Below are 20,278 nucleotides of genomic sequence, written 5' to 3'. Positions count from 1 at the left end.
AAAACTCAGTTGACTAATGATATCTGATGGTACAAGTGTCCTCTAGATCATCCTTGGGCATGGAGCCTTCATATAATCATCAAGTGCCACTCCAGTGGTCAACATACATCTTTAACAAAAATTCTTTAAGCTTCCATAGATGCAGATTTTGAATCATCGAACAATGTTGAGCTTCTTTGATCTACACAGAGCAAAACTCTAGACCAAATAACCAAATTCAAGCATTCAAACTTTGAATCCCTTCCTAGCTTTTCATAATAGACATTATGTTGAGAGGGACTCTAAAAGCAACAATGCTCTATCAAGATTTGCCAGCCATAATACAAACTCATAATACCACTCACACTCTCCACCCTATGATCGAACCTTCTTAGAGCAAAAGTCTCGAAAACAACAAGAGAGTCGTCCTTGGAGGTTTCTAAGTTCAAACATGCCTAAATGATTTCACCTTCTATAGACCCAAGACTAAATTCCATGCTAGCAAACACTGAGACATGAGAAACAAAATATTTTGGCTCGGACCAAAAAATACCTTAAAGATTGGTCTTTTGGTGGTCCCTGAGGAAGTTTTCAGTGTCTTTCCAATGTGAAAATTCCTTAAACCCGAGAATCCCTACTGCAACAACTGATGATATTTCTCTTACTTGTTAGATTTACATGAACAAGCTATTTGCAGTTTTCTACGGCAAACATCGAAATACATACACTGCAACCTACACCAATTAAATAATATGCCGAAACAAGAAACTGAACAATATAGAAAGACACAACCAATGTTGCACGAAGCGGGAGCGAAGCGGAAGCGCGAAGCGGAAGCGCGGAGCGCGGAAGCGTCATTTTCCAAAAATCTAGGGAGCGAAGCGTCCGCGGAAGCGTCTGCTATATATATATATATTTTTTTATATTTTTTTGCATTTATACTCAAAACAAACATCCCAAATACCAAATTAATTGTAGAAGACATGAAAACATGCATATTTTTGCATAAATCAAGATAGATATGGCATCCATGATTCCATTGTAGTTACTAGTATGTACAACAATCATCTATATTCTAGCTATTACAAACATACATCAAATTTTTAAGCATATTATAAAACATAAAACATTTAAGCATATTATAAAACATAAAACATAGAGCATATTATGATTTATCTAGCAAGTGAGCAACTGTCAACATTTGTCATGTCCAAAATTCAAATAATAATGTTTACAAAATATGTCACTTGGTCACCGCCAAGCCAAAAAGGTTCAAAATTCAAATTCACAAGTCTACAAGTCTAATGAGTAATCTATGACAAAAAGAAGTAGATTGTGAATATATCTACTAATCTCTCCTCCTTCCACCATGAATAGAACGTGATGGCGGGCCTCCACGTGGTGGCAATGAAGAAGATGGTCCCTGTGTAAGTCGTGGCACTGGAACTGATGAAGAAGAACCTCCTCTAGTAGAAACCAAGGGACCAGATGGGGGTGGGGGTGGTGGCATATCAACACCCGTGTCATCATCCTAGAATCGCTCAAAAAATTCATGCAAAAAAAAAACACTAGTTAACAAAAAAATTAAAAACATGAATTCTTTATAAGGGAAAATTGGAAAATTCATACCACAATGGACATACCTGGATAAGAGAATCCTCTAATTGCTCTAGTCGCAACACTCCATCCTCCAAATTGGGCTCCTCTGGATTCTTGTCCCAAGTCAACAAGTCTTTATTAGACTTTGCATCTTCACAGTAATGGGACAACAATCGCAAGTTGTAATGAACATAAACCAAGCTCTCTGCCCGGTCTAAATTCAACCTGTTCCTTTTAACACTGTGGATGAAAGAATAAGAGCTCCAACACCTCTCTGCAGAAGAAGTGTTTACCACCTGTGATAGCACCCGCAATGCCAAACTCTGTAGAAGTGGAGTAGGCCCTCCATGCATGTTCCACCACTCAAGAGCAAAAAAATTCTCTCGATCTTGAATTGCATGCATGCTCGAAAATGGACCAGTGCTGCTCGTATAGTTGCTCACGTGTCTCCGTACCAATGCAGCCTCCTCCTCATCAGGGATTAATCTACTCAATGCAGCCATATATTTTTCGTGAACCTCTTTATCTTGGTGTGGTCTTCTCCTGACTCCCCCCCCAGGTGCTGGTTTTGAAAGCCATGATGGATGATAGTATTTAGGTGTCAAAACATATGCTAATGCATGCAATGGAACATTTAGGCTATCCCATCGTTTTACCACCTCTTCACGAATATAATTGTACAAGGTGGTATCTCTAGGCTCAACAATGTCTTTAATCTGCCCCAACATGCTATCCATTTGCTCATACACCTCCCCAATTACTGGTCGATCTGAATCTGCAAACTTGATCATGTAATAAATTGGTTTGGTGAATTGCAAAACATATTTAACCTGTGACCAAAAGTAACTGTCAAGAACAATGTCCTTGACTTCATTAGCACCATCTGTGTCATTGTTAATTTCATCCCATGTTTCAGCACACACCAGATTAGTTAAAGCTTGTCTCACCCTCACTAGCCGCCTAAAGGTGAGGTAATAGCTAGCAAATCTTGTCTTTGCAATTTTAAGCAATTGCAACTTGGAGTAAGTGCCATAGAAGTAGTTTACCCTTGTATGCCCTGTGATGAATTTAATGAGCTGCTTCCCTTTCCTGTAAACCTCAGCAATCCACCCACAATCTTTGTGTTTCACAATATCATGCATCAAAAGGTTCAATGTGTGAACCAGGCACCCAGACCAAAAGATGTGTGGATGAGTACGCTCAATAATTTTTCCTGCTAACTTACAATTTGCTGCATTATCTGTGATCACTTGAATCACATTATTCGGACCAACATCTTTGATTGATTTCAATAGGAGATCTGCAATGTTTTGTGCAGTTGCACTGATGGAGGAGGAGTCATGAGATGCAATAAATACTGCACCACTAGAAGAAACACCAAGAACATTTATCAAATGTTGGTTTCTAATATTTGTCCACCCATCTGATACAATGGATACCCCATAATCCACCCACTCATGTGTAAAACGTGTCAAAGCTCTTTGAACCTTAGCTTTTTCTCTTTCTAATAACACTGTTCTAGCTTTCTCATAGTTGGGGGCCTTGTATCCTTTTGGGGCTTCATTGATGGCCTTTACCATGTCATGCCAATAGGGAGAGCGAAGCACATTGAATGGTACACCGCAAGCACAAAGAAAACGGACTATCTTTCCATCCACATCATCCCTCCCAGTAACATTAAGGAAATCCCCTATTGTTTTTCTACCTCCAGAGGTTGCAAAAGTACCATGAGGAGATGGGCAACTACCAAATTTAGAGGTTGCACTTGATTCAGAATGAGTTTTTTGTTTCTTGTTTTTTCCTTGTGCAGCCATCTCTAATTTGATGTATTTTTGTCTTTGTTCACTTGAAATGTTTGGGCAAATGGTTACCCCCACGGAACCCTTTTTTTCATCACTGTCTAGCACCCCACAAAGATGCCTCCTCAGACGGGTATATGAACCCGTATATGGTTTTCCTCCATGACAACCATGAGGGCACATCCATTTGTAAGATCCACCACCCTTTCCCCCTTCAAGTTTGGTCACAAAGGTCCACAAGGGATTTGATGTACCTTTCCCATCTTGTGCTTCAGTGTCCTCTTCAAGTTCATCCCCTTCCTCTTCAAACCCTTCCTCCTCATCATACATTGGGTCACTACTATTAGGACCAAGTTCATCCCCTTCCTCTTCCCCTCTATTCCTCACCCTTGCCATCATTAAAACCAAGAGTGGAATGATACATAGAAGCCAAAAGAACACCATCTTGGAATATGGATATAGGTGGTGGACAACCTGTAAATAAAGGAGCAAGTAGAAACAATGGGAAAGAGTAGGAGAGGGAGGAGAAAAATACAATTTTTTTTTCAAAAAAACAAGGGAGTTTGGGGTTTGAACTTACCTCTTTAGCTCTTGTAGATGAAGTCCTCCAAGCTCTTGCTCCAAGCTCCTCCTCCTTCTCCTAGCTCCTCCTCCTTCTCCTAGCTCCTCCTTCTTCACTCCTCCAAGCTCTCCTCTCTTCTCCTCTCCTTTCCTCTCTTCTCTTCTCCTCTCCTCTCTTCTCTTCTCCAACTCTCATAAACTCAAAGTGAGAAAATGAGAAGAGAATGGGGGCTTTATTCTTTTCTAAAGTCACCCTAGACTCACCCTAAACTAACCTAACCCACCCCCTCATGCTAGTTAAGTCACATATTAAAACAAATTTAAAAAAAATAAATTAAAAAAAAGGAGGCCGCGGGGTTGCTTGCGGAATCGCCTGGGTGGCGTGCGGGTGGCGTGCGGTTCCGGGCCGGAAGCGTGGCGCCACCCCGTGCCCGAACCGCCCTCCGATCCGCGGTTCCGGGGTGGCCGCAACCCAAAAGGCAGGAATCGCATTTAAATTCCGGAACCGCGCCACCTCCTCCTCCGAATCGCGCTTCCAAATTGGATTCCGGGACGGTTCGCTCCGATCCGCGGTTCCGGGTTTGGATCCTCCGGGGGGGGGGCGATTCCTGCAACCCTGGACACAACACAAATGATGTTAGTTTTTGGTAGCATTAGAAGTGCTCTAGCCTTGAAAATTGGTGGAGAGGCTAAGGCACATGAGTTCTAAAAAACCCAGAAACCGTTTGGTGAAATTCCACCCGGATTGTATTTTATTAAAATAATTAATATTTTAATGGAGTTCCTAAGTCTAAACTTAGGGAAATTAAAATATTAATGGGTATTAATTAAAATATGGGTGAGAATGATCTAGAAGGCGGATCAAGTCATGTTTTAATCTTAAGCCATTGATTAAAGACTTAATCTCGATCGTTGAAGACTCAACAGGAAAAGTATACAATGGACGCTTGGAGTTCATTTGAAAATACACACAGAGAGATTGGGGAAATTGATTTTTGAAGTGAAAAGTTCTCAGAAGGAAAATCGATTAGGGAGATGTTGCAGCTGAGGGGCATAGAGAATCTAGGAGAAGGACTTTCCGGAAAATACAAAACAGAGAGGCAGAGAGAGCTTACAAAGAGGCAGCGCAGTAGCAAGGAGAGTTGATGCAGAAAAGCTGCCTGTCACGCAGAATCCAAAACTGCCAGAACAGCCGAAACTACCGAGAAATGTCGGAACTATCAGAACAGCCGAAACTGTCGGGAATAGCCGAAATTGTCGGGAACTGCTGGAACTCGCGGAACTGCCAGCGCAGTAGCCGGGAGAGCTGATGCAGAAAAGTTGCCTGTCACGCAGAATCTAGAACTATCAGAACAGCCGAAACTACCGAGAACTGCCAGAACTGCCGAGAACTGTCGGAACAGCCAGGAGAGTTGACGTAGAGGGCAGAGAAGGTGACGCAAGGCTGAAGCAGAGCCAGCGCTGAAATAGCCGAGATTAACTAGTCTTGTTACCGAATCAGTGGAAATTCTGCCAGGTGAAGTGAGGTAAAACTCACTCTGATTTTCCACCAGTAATATCTCTGTAAAGGATTGCTAGATGAGCATCCTAGATTTGTATTCAGATATTTCTCCTGCATAATAATAAACCCTTAGAACTGTTGCACCGATTTTCTGGAATTGGGTTTTTCCGAGGACTATTGTGTCCAAAAATAAGTGTCCTATGTATCTTGTTCTTTGCTATGTTTTCTGTTTCATGAGATCAAATATTTAATTAGTGTAGGCTGCAGAAGAAATTTGCTTCAGTATTCAAAAGAATAACTTGATGAATGTAACTTAAAAGCGGTTAGGTGAAGTAGATTCAGATTTGTTGCAATAGGGGTTCTGCAAGTCTAGGAATGTTCACAAATGACAGTTGTTTTTGGACAAATGTCCACAGAAAAACACAGTGTGGGAAAACTGGTGCAGCAAATCTGAGGGTTTTTATTATTAAGCTGAAGTATTTCTAAATACAACTACTGGATGCCTTCCCGACAATCCAGTTACAGAGAATATGTTAAAATTGAAAACTAGGACCAAACTCCATGTGGGTCTACTTATTTATGGCAGCTGATATTTTTCTTGGATTCCTCTCGTCAAGTGGTGTAGGATTGATCTAAAGATAATCTGATTTCGACATGTATTCATGGGGATATGAATTATTTGTGTTATGAGACAATTCATCAAGGTCGGCCAACAACCAAATTACCCCAACCTATCCTCAACGTTTTATTATAAATAGAAGAGGTCTTCAAGTCAATTTGACACTCATCTCTCGTGATCTCACTCTCCACTCGTTTGGGTTTTGGTAGAAGGTGAGATCTAAAGGATAGCCCTATTCGCAGTCCTAAAAGGAGGAGACGCGGCTACAATCCTGGAGGTGCCCTAGCTGTAGTTAAACGTGCCCTAGCCGCAGTCAAGGAGGAGGCCTAATTAACAGTGAAGTGCAAGCCCTAAACGTTGTCAAGAAAAGGCTTTCTATACATTGTCTAAGGGAGCTTCAATGCAGATCAAAGGAGGCCCTAATTCTCTGTCCTAGAGGGAGACCTAGCCGCAGTAAGGGAGGCCTATTCACAGCTAAAGGAGAAGCTCTCTTGCGCAGTCCTAAATGCCCTAGTCGCAGGTCATGAAGGGACCTTAACTCACTGTCGCAAGAGACCCTCAAACACAACAAAAAGGAGACCCAGATCTGCACCACAGAGAGGCATCTATTTAGGGTTTGACTGCTACCTCGGATGGGTATAAGGAGAAGAAGAACCCGGGCTAGTCTCATGGCAATACATATGATCTTAGATCTAAGGAACGCATGACAAGAGGACGCAAGGAATTCTATGCTAGTATCATTCTCGACATACCTATGAATTAAAGGTGCAGTCCAGCTAGATCTCGGATAGATGGAGCAGAAAAGACTTCGGATGAGGACGCAGTATTGATATGAATTCTGGGCTACATTCATTCTCAACATAGTCATAATTCTTGGCATTTCTATGAATGAAGTCTTATCGTCTTGGCACAGTTAGTCTCACAGTATACGGATCTGCCTCCTTGCAATCTTGATACGTATATCAATGATATCACAACAGCTCTGCTAATAGTCTCGGTATATATATATGTGTGTATCTGTGCTCCTTCCTGGTTACAATATTGGTGAAAGTAAAGTCGCAGTCCTAATCTCATTGACCATCACAATCTTGGTGCAATGAGAGGGAGCAGTATCACAGTCTGCTCCATAGATCAGTATTCTTACACAGTTAAGATGATTGCTAGTGTTGTTGCGTTGGTGATGTTTTGAAGACATTCTCTTCAGTGTTGCTATGTGCTAGGCCACAGGCCATAGCACCATAGCAAGGGTTACCTTGGGGCTGTTGTCTTAGGACTGTTTGGAGATTGTTCAGATCAGCCATTCATCACAGTCAACGAAGGTTGGGGTTGCAACCAGAATTGTTAGAGAAGCTAGCAATTAGAGGAATGTTGCATCAGGATATGCTTCAACTCTCTTCATGATTGAACACTGTCACAATGATGTACCTTCTACTATTGTCATAAAATCTCATATTTATGTATTTGTACTATTTCTCTCTTTGTTGAACTATTGAAGAATATAAGAAGAATTGATCAAGGGTTTGCCCACATTGGGGTTTATCCCTGGCTGGTGCCACATCTTGTGTCCTCTTATCTTGGCTTGTCTCTACTATTTATGTTTATGTTCTATCTGCATTTTACTATCATGCTGATGTGATTGCTAATTTGGATATTGATGTTGGGATAATAAGAAAATTGAAGTAAATTTTCTCTAAGCATAGAACATACCAAAAATTAACATGGTATCAGAGTTGAGGTGAAGACAAAGCCCAAGCAAGAGTGAAAGAGCAATCACCGAAGACAGTTGGAAAGGTCAAAAGGCTCAATGGGTTCCTCATCCCACTTCCCGGCTGAAGACAAGCTCCGTGAACAGTCTGACTATCAGGGATGGAAGATGTCTCTGGATCTGATATTGGAAGAACAAGAAGTGTTGGATTATGTGAAGGGTAAAATCTTGAGCCTCCATCAAATGCACCAGCGGCTTCAAATAACAAGTACACTAAGGGTGAAGTCAAAGCGAAGAAGATTATCAGAGATTCCATTGACAAGCGTCTGGTGGCCTACCAAAAGGTCACTTTAATGGAAAGCCTAGATCTAATGGTGGAAGGAAAGGCAGATGCCTTGCTTGCAATAAGTTTGGCCATTATTCAAGGGAGTGTCCAAATAGAAGGGACACATCACATGATGATGATCACAATCATTCTAGGGGCTACTTCAAACGAAGGAATGACAGGTACAATGGCAAAGGAAAAAGGAATGCAAGACATCATGGAAATGGCCGACTCCCCAAGAAAGCAAGGAACTCCAGGTATGAAGAATCAAATGTTGTTTCTGATAAGCAAAAGGAGTATTATCTTATATTGGCCCTCTCCACTACCTCTCCTCTGGACTCGTTGGGAAATTGGCTTATTGATAGTGGTGCCTCAAAGAACTTCACCGAATTCAAGGAAGCTCTCTCTCATCTGATAAAGAAGGAACAAACTTGGAGAATATACTTGGAGACGATGTCACCTATCCCGTAAAGGGTGTAGGGAATGTTACTCTTAAATTGGATCAGGGTAACTCTATTCATTTACAAGAAGTTCTTTATGTACCTGATCTCAAGAAGAACCTAGTGTCCATTTCGGCAATGGAAGACAAAGGTTACAAGGTGGCATTCATCGATGGAAAGGTACGTGTTTGGAAAATGAATTTAAAGATGCATTTACTCTTGGATTCAGAGTTGGCACTTTGTATCAAGTTGCAGGAAGTCCATTGGGGATCATGTCGTGTGACACATCTCTTCAATGGCACCGGAGGTCTGCCCATCTTCATTGTAAGGCCCTACCCGATATGAGACAGATGGCGACAGGGTTGCCTAAATTCAAAGAAGAGCATGAAGGTACATGTCCGAGATGTACCGAAGGAAAATTTACAAGGGGACCATTCCCCTCATGTAATAGCAAGACCACAGATGTGGAACAACCCAAGGGGTTTGAGATTCATGATCGAGAATCTCATGTATGCAGGTTGAAGAAAGCTCTCTAGAGTTTGAAGCAAGCACCCCAGGCTGGGTATGAGAGGATTGATAGCTATCTAATGAAGCAGAGATTCACTAGGAGTGAAGCCGATCCAAACCACTGCTTTATGGTTATGGATGATAGACCTCTCATACTGATACCTTATGTGGACGACCTCTTTCTGGCAGGTATAGACCCTCTCATTTGCAAAAGTAAGAGGGAGTTGGATTCTGCAAGCCTGTGACTACCCCGATGGAGCCTAACTTTAAGAATTTATGCGGTAGTGCTGTCGGACCTGATTTGGGAAATGCCTCTAAGTTTCGTCAACTCATAATAGCATTGATGTTCTTGCTGAACTTTCGTCCGGATATATGTTTTGCAGTTTGCATGTTAAGCCAACATATGGTTGAGCCTCATCACTCACATTGGATTGGTGCCAAGAATCTTTTAAGATATCTTTAGAGCACAATCACTCATGGACTGAGATACATTGTTGGAGTTGTGAGGCTGCATTGTTATTCTGATGTTGATTGGGCAAGCAGTGTGGAGAATCGCAAAATCACTTCTAAGTGTTGTTCCTCTTCAATATGAGCAGGAAGCAGAAGTCGGTTGCTTTGAGCACCGTTGAGGCCAGATTCATCGCTGCCAGTATGGTCTCGTGTGTAGCTGTCTGGTTGGAGAAGCTCTTCAGTGAGCTATTTGGACATGTGTTGGATACCATCGTGATCTTCTGTGACAACCAGAGTGGGATTCAATTGTTGAGGAATCTCGTGTTCTATGATCGCTCCAAGCCTATAAACATCAGGTACCACTTTATTTGGGATATGGTAGAACAAGGAGCAAGAAGGCTCCATCACATTGGGACTGATGTGCAGGTCGCCGATATTCAGATGAAGCCCCCTGAGAAAGATCAAATTCTTGACTTTCCGAGAACGACTAGGAATCTTGGAGAGACCCTCTCCTAAGGGTCCTGTACGATATGGATATTGAGCTCTAGGAGCTCCGGGGGGGATGGGGTACTTCTTGGAGCCATGAGCAACCACAAGGTGAGTGGTTCAGCCTTCCCCTAGTGGTTTGCTGTGTAGGCAGGATGAGTGGTGCATCCTTCTCCTGCTGAGACACAGTCATAGGGTGAGTGGTTCAACCTTCCTCTAGTGATTTGTTGTGTACAGGGAGAGTGATTTAGTCTTCCCCTAGGATACCCCATGGCGACATGTAGGCAGGATGGGTGGTTCATCCTTCTCCTTCTGAGACATCCTACCCATGTAGTCTGGGACTCATGGGAAGTACTCTCATCTGGCCAATGAGCAGGGAAATGAGGATAAGGGCCATAGTATTACCGATGGATGCATCGTGTACTACCGTACTCCCTATGCTAGGATGATATTGATCTGGGATCAATTGGAACTGACTTCGGGTCAGTAAGAGTGGTATGAGACACTCTCTTTATTTGGAACTGATTTCGGATCAGTAAGAGTGGTATGATACACTCTCTTTATATGGGACTAACTTCGGGTTAGTAGAGAATGGTATGATACATTCTCGATCACTTCTTCTTCATAGTTCAGCAGAGCAAAGTAGAGGAAAGCAGTGCAAGGCACTGCATTGATGGCAAAGATAGTACGAACTGGCAGATGGATTAGCAGATGGAGTTCTCCCTAGTTGAGAGGGAGTGTTAAAATTGGAAACTAGGGCCAAACTCCATGTGGGTCTACTTATTTATGGCAACTGATATTTTTCTTGGATTCCTCTCGTCAAGAGGTGTAGGATTGATCTAAATATCATCCGATTCTGACGAGTCTTCATGGAGATATGAATTTGTTTGTGTTATGTGACAATTCGTCAAGGTCGGCCAGCAACCAAATTAACCCAACCTATCCTCAACGTTTTATTATAAATAGAAGAGGTCTTCAAGTCATTTTGACACTCATCTCTTATGATCTCACTCTCCAGTCGTTGGGGTTTTGGTGGAAGGTGAGGTCTAAAGGATAGCCCTATTCACAGTCCTAAAAGGAGGAGACACAACCGCAGTCTTGGAGGTGCCCTAGCTGCAGTTAAACATGCCTTAGCCGCAGTCAAGGAGGAGGCCTAATTAGCAGTGAAGTGCAAGCCCTAAACGTTGTCAAGAGAAGGCTTTCTATATGTTGTCTAAGGGAGCTTCAACGCAGATCAAAGGAGGCCCTAATTCTCTGTCCTAGAGGGAGACCTAGCCGCAGTAAAGGAGGCCTATTCACAGCTGAAGGAGAAGCTCTCTTACGCTGTCCTAAATGCCCTAGCCACAGGTCATGAAGGGACCTTAACTCGCTGTCACAAGAGACCCTCAAACGCAGCAAAAAGGAGACCCAAATCCACACCATAGAGAGGCATCTATTTAGGGTTTGACTGCTACCTCAGATGGGTATAAGGAGCAGAAGAACCTGGGCTAGTCTCATGGCAATACGTATGATCTCAGATCTAAGGAACACATGACAAGAGGACGCAAGGAATTATGTGCTAGTATCATTCTCGGCATACCTGTGAATTAAAGGTGCAGTCAAGCTAGATCTCGAATGGATGGAGCATAAAAGACGTCGAATGAGAACGCATTATTTATATGAATTCTGGGCTAGATTCATTCTCGGCAGAATCATAATTCTTGGCATTCCTATGAATGGAGTCTTACCGTCTTGGCATAGTTAGTCTCATAGTATACGGATTTGCCTCCTTGCAATCTTGATATGTATATCAGTGATATCACAACAGCTTTGCTAATAGTCTCAGTATATATATATGTGTGTGTGTGTGTGTGTGTGTGTATCTGTGCTCCTTCCTGGTTACAATATTGGTGAAAGTAAAGTCGCAATCCTAATCTCATTAACCATCACATTCTCAGTGCAATGAGAGGGAGCAGCATCACAATCTGCTCCATAGATCAGTATTTATACTCAGTTAAGATGATTGCTAGTGTCGCTGCGTTGGTGATGTTTTGAAGACATTCTCTTCAGTGTTGCTATGTGCTAGGCCACAGGCCATAGCAAAATAGCAAGGGTTACCTTGGGGCTGTTGTCTTAGGACTATTTGGAGATTGTTCAGATCAGCCATTCATCACAGTCAAGGAAGGTTGGGGTTGCAACTAGAATTGTTGGAGCAACTAGCAATTAGAGGAATGTTGCATCAAGATATGCTTCAACTCTCTTGATGATTGAAGACTGTCACAATGATGTGCCTTCTACTACTGTCATAAAATATCATATTTATGTATTTGTACTATCTCTCACTCTGCTGAACTATTGAAGAATATAAGAAGAATTGATCAAGGCTTCCCCACATTGGGGTTTGTCCCTACTTGGTGCCACATCTTGTGTCCTCTTGTCTTGGCTTGTCTTCTATTGTTTATGTTTATGTTCTATCTACATTTTACTAGCACGCTGATGTGATTGCTAATCTGGATATTGATGTTGGGATAATAAGAAAATTGAAGTAAATTTTCTCTAAGCATAGAACATACCAAAAATTAATAGAATATCACTCGATAAAAGAAATTAGTGAGATTACCTCACTCTACACTGCAAGTCCCAGCTGATCCGACAGCTGAACCAATGAGTTCCCTGACTACTTCTGCGTTGCCCTTGTTGGACCTGCGTCACCTCTACTGGAGATCGATTTGCTTCTCGGGAGTTGATTCCAGCCCTCCCAACTCAGAAACGTCAGCCTCCCAGCAAATCTCGGACTTCTGCTCGAAGGTTTTGCGTGGGGCCTGTGTGAGCCCTTCCTGGCTCTGCGTCACCCTCTCTAGCCTCTGCGTTGCCCCCTTTGTGTGTCTCTACCTCTCTGTTGAATATTCTTGGCTCCGGAGAAGATCCTCTAGCCAAAACTCCCTCTACCCCTCTTTGCATGATCACTGCAAAACATTGCATTTCCTCTAGCTTCAGCAATTCGATCTGACTGATCAACTCTCTATGTGTCTTCCAAATGACCCTGAAGCCTCCTTAAATAATTTTCTCGTTGACATTCAACAGCCCTGATTAGAAGTTAATCAATGGCTAAGATCATTTCTGCTTGATCCTTGTCTTCTTGTAGAAGTTACACCCACAGTTAGATTAATACCCATTAATTATTCTAATTTCCTAAGTTTAGACTTAGGGTCCCATTAAAAATAATTAATTATTTTAATAAAACTGTCTACGGGTGGAATTTCCCAAAACGCTTTTTGGGTTCTTTGGAATACACGTGCCCAAACCTCCCTGCAAAATTTGATTAGAGCACATCCGATGCTACCAGAAATCAACATCCAATGCATCAAAAGTTGGATTTTCAAGGCCAATATTAGATTCGCCATATAAAGGTTTCCATTCCCATAACAAGAGTATTGTAAAAACGTTGTCGAACCACTTGATGCACGGAAAACTATTGTGGGGCCAAGGAGAAGTATGCTAACTCTTGCACCACCCACCTTAACAAGTTGCTCCCCTCCATTTCCTACTTCAAGTCACTAGGCACAACCACAGCCAAATACAAGATGCTTTCCACTATCCACGTGGAGGAAGTCCTTGATTCCTACCCCTACTTTGTTCGTCAACGCGCCCATAAACCTCCCCTTGGCTCCTATCCCATAAACTGTTGGTTCAACAATGAATGTAAATCCCTTCACAAGCAACTTCCTCTCACCCTCACGCATGACCCATCTTCTTCCCCTTGCCTCCACAAAAGCTACCATCAACTCAGTTGTTGTAAAAAGCAAACTTTTCTCTACCAGAGGAGAGAAAATTGTGAGGACCTTTGCCGCTCCCCAAAATCATTCTAGCATTTCTTATTCCTAGACACCATGTCATCCCGCTTGACCTTGATCCTTGCTATATATATAAGAAACTTTGCATATTTGTGTATGGTTTGGATTCATAGGGATGCACACAAATATACATGTTTTTTTTTTCAAAATTTGTATATTTATGAATCTTTTGGTCAACTGAATTTTTGGTCCGGTTTTTTTACAGTTTTGGTCCAATTCACCTTTCTGGGCTCTACTGGTTCGATGAATAGTCCAGTTTTGATAACATTGGATTTAAGTGAATTATTTTTATTTCTCTCTAATTTTCCAAACAATGAGAAGGGTTTGGAGAGAAAAGGAGGACATCAAAGTCCAATACCAGCGTTAGGGCCTTCTTCCTCTAGAGGAAAGCCATTACCTTTGCCCGTAAAAGGGGCAAAGGAGTTCACTAGTTTATGTATCTAATTTCAATGTAGAAGACTCATGATGATGAGATACATTTATTATATACTCATGATGATGAGATGCATTTATTATATCTTACGTGGATAATTTAAAGGTTGAGTCAGGACTGAGGATTTAGGGCATGATCTATTGTTGATGTGTGATATAGCACTAGACGTCTTATATAGATGTTTAATTTTCATATTTATGTGGCAATGCACTTATTTGACATTGTGTATGTTTTAGGTGCTAAAAAAATTTGTTTTTTTTTTTTAATTTGCCGATATTCGTCGATTTATACTGATATTTTACAAATCTTTATGATTTTTTAATTTTTTAGACCTTTGCCAATTTTATCTCAATGTAAATTTCAGCAACATTGATAAAAAGTACAAAGGTGAGGAAACAGTGGAAGTGTTAAAGTAGCTCTAGGAGAACTACATAAGAAATAAGAGTACATGGTGAGTGGTAATAATAGTAAATGATAATAATAATCTAATTTTTAGGTGACAGCCAAGCTAGACACCAAATTGGTGCATGAGACCCTCTTGTTTGTGGGACAAGGGACCTGGCTCTGCAAAATGATTTAACTAATAAAGTCTATAAAGGTGTACATACTCTACCCGACTTTGGATTTGAACCTATGACCTTTTACAAGGAAGCACATGTTCTTAACCATTAGGCCCACTCAAGCTGCATTATCAACCAGAACGACACCCAAATGAATAAAATGAGCAAGGGTCCATAGGACAAGAAGGAAAAATCCCCAAACCAATAATGTTGTCAACCATTGGCTCTTCTAAAATCCAAGGGCAAAGAAGAAGTACATGATAAGATTCATGCCATCTACTGGTTGCATGCTGTCATGCTGTGAAAGCTTGCACTACCTAATTGACCCAATATTGGAGATTTTATCATGATACCTCTTGTCAATCAAACCATCTGGAGGGTTGAGGTAAGAAGTGACGCATTTGAAATTTGTAATGTGAGAATATGTCTCTTAAGATCTTTTCATCAATGGTGAAGCACCTCACAAAGAATTAACATTATGCATACAAGAACCAGCTGAACCTTTTTTGGTGATTGTCTAGGAAAATACTCAGAAAATTACAACAGTTACCACTACAAACAAGAATACACATATTGCTACCCTAGGATATGTTTACCATGTCACGGTAGGGAAGAACACCAACATTTTATGGTTTCCATTGCAAATTATCCTTTTCCACAGAGTCTCATATTGTTGATAAATAATGCTAAATCTAGTTTGCTCGTCACATATGCAAGTTGGCTGCCACAAATGCAGGTTGCTTTTTGTAAATGCAGGTCAGCTACAATAAATACTGTTGAAGTTGGGGGAAAGAAGAAAGAAATGTTGATAGCATCTTTGATTGACTAAAATAGGTCAATGGGACTAGAAAACACAACTAGTCACAATAGCAATGTGGGAGTCTCAATGGCAATAACTCCTATATGCAGAAAGAAAAATAAATAACTTAGAAATTGTGAATACAAAGGGGTGAATTCGGAAGGTAAACATTAAACAGGACTAATGATAAATGTGTCTCTATGCAAGAGGAAAAGCAGACAAATAAGTCATTAATCTAAACCAGAAGCAGAAGTGGGCAGGTTATCTCTGTCATTATCAATCACAACAAATCTATCAGTGCACAGTCTAATAATATCCTCTGCAGAATGGTAGGCTAGATAATCCACTGGTAAATGGTCCTGAGTGCTACCAGCAGGACCTCGCCCAAACATCCAAGGCCGAAGAGAGAAATAATATTGCCACAGGAATTAAAAACTACAATTTTCCTCAAAAATAAAACTTAGATTACATGGTTTTCCCTAGTCTGCAACATATTGTGTCATCAATTGCAGTTTTGTATGAATCCTATTCGTTCTGTATGAATCCCATTTAAAATGTATTTCCTTGTAATAAAACACTGCAATTATTTTAAGCAGCATCGACCCTAAAAAGTGGGCCTTGAGTGTATAGTAACAATAGCAGTACCTGCCAAACTATGGAACGGTGATGATAGCCAGCTTCCATAACATATTCTGCATAGATAAAATCCCAACTGCATATAACAAATAGAACAATCGTCAAAAGAATAAACAAATGGGGATATTTGTTACAGGCTCAAGAAAAATAGATGTAACAAAAATTTACAATCACAACATGAAGCCATGACTTTTAACTATAGGTCATGCAAGCATCAAAATATCAAAACAGTCTCTCCATAATTAAAATCCCAACCGCATTAATCAAAAGAATCAAAAGCAAAAAGTAAGCAATGTGTTATAGCTGCAACCAAAAAATGCAATTGCAACATCACAAAAGCAAGACAATTAACTGTGTATCAGAAAACCATCAAAAAGGATGAAACCATAATTTACATTTTTAACCAAATAGCATCCACGGGATTATTTTCAGCGAAACAATATAATTTCATTAATATCCACAAATGATCAGGAAAATGTTAACATGACAATAAAGTCCATTCAGTAGTCAGTAGACTACAGGAGTGTCGTGAGCACTCCCTACATGCCAAAATGTTAGCAAAAAGGGAGACACAACATAAAAGAGAGACTGGCAAGATCTGGGTAAACCAGAGGAAGGAATCCCAATGAGGTGTGAGACCCTAGCTCAACATATGCATCATAAATGGTAATAAAAGTAGAAGCAAAAGACATAGAGGAGGTATCCCAGTCTCTATCTATTACTGTTAAGGAACCAAAGAAAATCCCAGTGACCTCAGGAGCTTAGTGAATTTTCTCTACTAACACCAAAGGTCAAGGGAAAAAACCTCTTAATACAAATTAGGTGCTCAATTACTATTTATCTTATTCATTTCCCCAAATTAGGTTGACAGCTTTTAGTTCTAATATAGTTCTAATATTGATTGTTTGACCATTAGGTTTAATTATTAGTTATGATATTATTAGTCCTAGAGTTAACGACCCTAGATTATGGATCTACATAATATAACTAATTTCTAGAAATATTAATTTAATAAACATAAATTATTTATAATTATTTTAATGACCAATTGATTTAAACACTATATATGATTTATTCCAAAAAACATGTTCTATCTTACCATTAGATAATTATGAATAGATTACCTAGGGTAGATAAAATTCTAATAATATTAATAATGGGTTATCTTTACTTATAATTTTATATTGGAATAATAAATGATTATAGATTAATTATTATATAGTATGACCTTCATTATTATAATATTAATTTTTCTTAAGATTTGGGATAATATTAATATTATTATTATTAATATTATATTAATATTATTATTATTATTAATATTAATAGTCCTAGCTTTAACGACCCTAGATTATGGATTTACCTAATATAACTAATTTCTAGAAATATTAATTATTAGTAGATATAGATGATTTAATAAACATATATTGTTTGTGATTATTGACCAAGGATTTTAATCATTGTATATGATTTATTCTAAAAAACATGGTCTATCTTACCATGAGATAGCTATGAATAAATTACCTAGGATAAATAAATTCTAATTTTGGGTTATCTTTACTTGTAGGTTATATTGGAATAATAAGGGATCATAGATTTATTATTTTATAATATGACCATGATTATTAGAATAACAATTTTTCTTAATATTTGGGATTATATTAATATTATTCTTTTCCTTAAATTAACAATTGAATTTCCTTAATTTACCTTATTTTACTTTCTTCGAGAAATATTAACTAACTAATTTTATGGTTTGACCTAGTCAAAATTAGCCGTTAGGATTTAGCTGTTGGAATCTCTGCACACTCTATTTATTCTCGATAAGCCAGATCAGTTCTTCATCTTGTCCTGACGATGAACCACACTGGTTGGTTCGAAACGCGTCGACAAAATATTGGTTATGTGATTTTGCCGAAGATATCTAAACAACTTTTTATTAACTGAATCATTTGCATCATTTTTCATCATTATTTAATCTTCATGCTTTCTATCCTCCTTGATGATGGGTTGTGGAATAACCCAAAAAAATCAAGAATTTCGAACTCCACACAATCCCACCGTGATCTTTTATGTCAACCAGGGGGGGATTCGATTGTTGAGGAATCCCGTATTCTATGATTGCTCCAGCATATAGACATCAGATACTACCTTATCTGGGATATGGTACATCGATGAGCAAGAAGGCTCCATCGCATTGGGACTGATGTGCAAGTCGCAGACATTCTGTCGAAGCCCCGGAAAAAGGTCAAATTTGTGACTTTCCAGAACGACTTGGAGTCGTTGAGAGACCCTCTTATGAGGGTCCTGTATGATACATGCATTGAGCTTTGGGAGCTCTAGAGGGCTTGGGGTACTTCTTGGAGCGACAAGCAAACATAAGGCAACTCACCCTCCCCTAGTGGTGCACTGTGTACAGGGTGAATGGTTCAGCCTTCCCCTGTGATACCCCGTGGCGACTTATGGATAGGATGAGTGGTTCTCCTGTCGAGGCATCCTACCCATGCAGTCTGGGACTCATGGGAAGTACCTCTCATCTGGCCAATGAGTAGGGAAATGGGGTTAGGGACCATAGTAGTACTATCGATGGACGCATCGTTGTATCTACCGTACTCCCTATGCTAGGATGACCTCCATTGATCTGGGATCAGTATGAGTGGTTTGAGACACTCTCTTTTGATATTGATCTGGGATCAATGAAACTGACTTCGGGTCAGTAAGAGTGACATAACTCACTCTCTTTTGGAACTGATCTGGGATCAGTAAGAGTGGTATGACACACTCTCTTCATATGGAACTAACTTCGGGTCAATAGAGAATGGTATGAGACATTCTCGATCAATTCTTCTTCTTCATGGTTCAGTAGAGCAGAGCATAGAAAAGCATAACAGTGCAGGGCACTGTTGGCAGAGATAGTACAGTGGCAGATGGATCAGTGGATGGAGTTCTTCCTAGTTGAGAGGGAGTGTTAAAATTGACAACTAGGGCCAAACTCTATGTGGGTCATCTTATTTATGGCAGCTGATATTTTTCTTGGACTCCTCTCATCGAGAGGTGTAGGATTGATCTAAAGATCATCCAATTCCGATAAGTATTCATGGAGTTATGAATTTATTTGTGTTATAAGACAATTCATCAAGGTTGGCCAGCAACCAAATAACCCCCACATGTGCTCAACGTTTTAGTATAAAAGGAGATGACTTGAGAGTCATTTCACACACACTTCTCTCTTGATTTTCTCTCCACTCGCTTTGGGTTTTAGTGGAAGAGAAATCTAGGAGAAGGATGCCCTAACCGCAGTCCTAAAGGATGCCCTAGCCGCAGTCCTAAAGTGGAAGATCTAGCCGCAGTCCAAGGGAGAAGACCCCTGATTCTATACACTGCCCAACCTGCCCTCTACGCTACCTAAGGATAGACATAGCACAATGAAGAAGACCTATTCACACAGGTCTATCATGCCCTAGCCGCCGTAAGGAAGACCGAACAATGTGGGTTTTTGGACGCTGTTTCAAGGTCTTATGTGAAGGCCGAGTTATTGTTAGGTGGGCCGAGACATCTTCCTAGAGGGCCGAAGCAGAGGAGGGCTGCTTTGGTTTGATGTGTGGGCCGTAAGCTACAGCAAGATAGATGGGACAGCAAGGTCTCATGGTGCAACAAAAGATAGATGGGACATCAAGGTCTCACGGTGCAGCAAGATAGATGGGACAGCAAGGTCTCATGGTGCAGCAAAGATAGATGGGACAGCAAGGTCTCATGGTGCAGCAAAGGAAGATGGGACAGCAAGGTCTCATGGTGCAACAAAAGAAGATGGGACAGCAAGGTCTCATGGTGCAGCAAAGGAAGATGGGACAGCAAGGTCTCATGGTGCAGCAAAGGTAGATGGGACAGCAAGGACATGGTGCTTGCATGGGACAGCAAGCAATCATGGTGCAGCAGTATGAGCAGTGACAGCATTGTGATAAGGGGCAGCATGATGTGAAATGCTACAGCACAATGATGGGCATCATGACAAAGTAAAGTGTAGCATGTTGTGTGCAACACTTGCT

At 40.6% G+C, this 20,278-nt stretch overlaps 1 pseudogene across 1 annotated transcript in view; it reads right to left on the bottom strand.

Moving 5' to 3' along the window:
- Positions 1-20,278, bottom strand: part of LOC149200411 (L-arabinokinase-like) — a 448,322-nt pseudogene that overhangs the window by 350,203 nt on the left and 77,841 nt on the right. The window contains exon 6 of the transcript XR_016253365.1: positions 16,242-16,308. The product of XR_016253365.1 is annotated as an L-arabinokinase-like (transcript). The remainder of the gene's footprint in view (positions 1-16,241; positions 16,309-20,278) is intronic.

This window comes from Pinus tabuliformis, chromosome 2_1 (assembly GCF_031772625.1).
Source record: "Pinus tabuliformis cultivar Carrire ecotype Pingquan chromosome 2_1, CPIR1, whole genome shotgun sequence".
Lineage (NCBI taxonomy): Eukaryota > Viridiplantae > Streptophyta > Pinopsida > Pinales > Pinaceae > Pinus > Pinus tabuliformis.
The sequence above is the reverse complement of the archived record's forward strand: the minus strand, read 5'-3'. Positions and strand labels throughout refer to the sequence as shown.